Source organism: Cricetulus griseus, chromosome 4 (assembly GCF_003668045.3).
Source record: "Cricetulus griseus strain 17A/GY chromosome 4, alternate assembly CriGri-PICRH-1.0, whole genome shotgun sequence".
Taxonomy (NCBI): Eukaryota; Metazoa; Chordata; class Mammalia; order Rodentia; family Cricetidae; genus Cricetulus; species Cricetulus griseus.
In genome coordinates this window covers 15,306,690-15,308,328 of record NC_048597.1, presented here as the reverse complement: position 1 = coordinate 15,308,328, position 1,639 = coordinate 15,306,690, and the positions used below count along the sequence as shown (strand labels likewise).

At 51.3% G+C, this 1,639-nt stretch overlaps 1 pseudogene; it reads left to right on the top strand.

Annotated features, from left to right (window-relative positions):
* The first annotated feature begins 289 nt into the window (after window positions 1–289).
* Window positions 290–1,173, top strand: LOC100753912 (annotated as a pseudogene).
* Window positions 1,174–1,639: the final 466 nt, after the last annotated feature.

Sequence of the window (1,639 nt, the reverse complement as noted above, 5' to 3'; positions counted from 1 at the left end):
AAATTGAATTATAGAAGTACTATCTAAATAAGCACTTCAAAATAATGACAGTCATATCATTTCAAAGTTTTCTAGAAAGTATTGTGTATATTTGTTTTCTTCAATAATTTACTGCTGCTTCTCTAGATACAATAGTTTCTTTTTCAGTAATGATTATTACTGTGGTTTATTATGTAACATTGCATCCTATAAAATATAACTTCTGCTACTCGCCCCCTGGGCCGGGCGGGGGCTCCAGGTTCCCGCGCCCCTGGCCACGGGTTCTGCCCGTAGCCACCACCGTTTGGGGACTCCTGCTCAAGATCCCTCCAGGCGCTGCGGGTGGAGGCGTGGGGGAGCCTTGGAACCTCATAGTCTAGTTTGAATCCCAGCTCTGCCAGTTACTAGCCTGTGGTTTTGAGTCTGACAAGATGTACCAAGTTCCACTCACGCTGGACCGGGATGGGACCCTAGTCCGGCTCCGCTTCACCATGGTGGCCCTAATCACAGTCTGCTGTCCACTCGTCGCCTTTTTGTTCTGCATCCTTTGGGTCCCTGCTCTTCCACGTCAAGGAGACAACATCTACACACTGTGGGGTGCCCAATTACCTGCCATCGGTGAGCTCTGCCATTGGTGGGGAGGTTCCCCAGCTCTATGTGTGTCGCTTCTGCATTGGCCTGCATTCGGCACCCCGCTTCTTGGCGGCCTTCGCCTATTGGAACCACTACCTCAGCTGTGCATCCCCGTGTCCGGGTTTCCGCCTTCTCTGCCGCGTGGTGGAGAACCTCGCGCTGCTCGTGCTCACCTACGTCTCCTCCTCCGAGGACTTCACCATCCACGAAAACGCTTGTATTGTGTTTATCGCGGCATCCCTCAGTTACACGCTCCTCACCTGCATTCTCTGGCGGCTGACCAGGAAGCACACGGATCGCAAGTCCTACAGCTGGAAACGGCGGCTCTTCATCATCAACTTCATCTCCTTCTTCTCGGCGCTGGCCGTCTGTTTCCGGCACAACATGTATTGTGAGGCTGGAGTGTGTACCATCTTTGCCATCCTGGACTACACTGTTGTCCTCACCAACATGGCGTTCCACACGACAGCCCGGTGGGACTTCGGAAACAAAGAGCTGCTAATAACCTCTCAGCCCGAGGCAAAGAGATTCTGAACCTATCTCTGATGCTGGGAAGAGGCAACCTACTGCCCAGAAACAAGACACCACTCTGGCCTTTCCTGTCTCCATGTCCTCTCCGGGCCCTTCTCAAACTGGGGGCTGAGGGAGAAGAGCAGGAGTGGACATGACAAGGCTGACCCCAGCACTGCTGACCTCTCCCCAACCCTCCCAGAGATTTTCAAGAAACAAAACATCGCCATTCAGTGAAAGGGCCTAAAAACTGAGCTGGCAGGAAAGCTCCACCACTTGGTGCTAAAAAGAAAAAAAAGTTCTGAGGTTCATGACCATCCTTTAATTTTTGACCTTTATAATGACACTTTTCACTGAGGTTAAGAACCCCTGAGCAGTGGGTCACTACTTGAAGATCATTTCTCTCTAGGCCCTTCATTTGATGTGTCTAGTGACTCTGCACACCCCAGAGCAGTTGTAGTTCTGTGAATTGCCCAGGTGTTCTAGATGTATGCTCTTCCCTTGCCTCGTGTTCCCG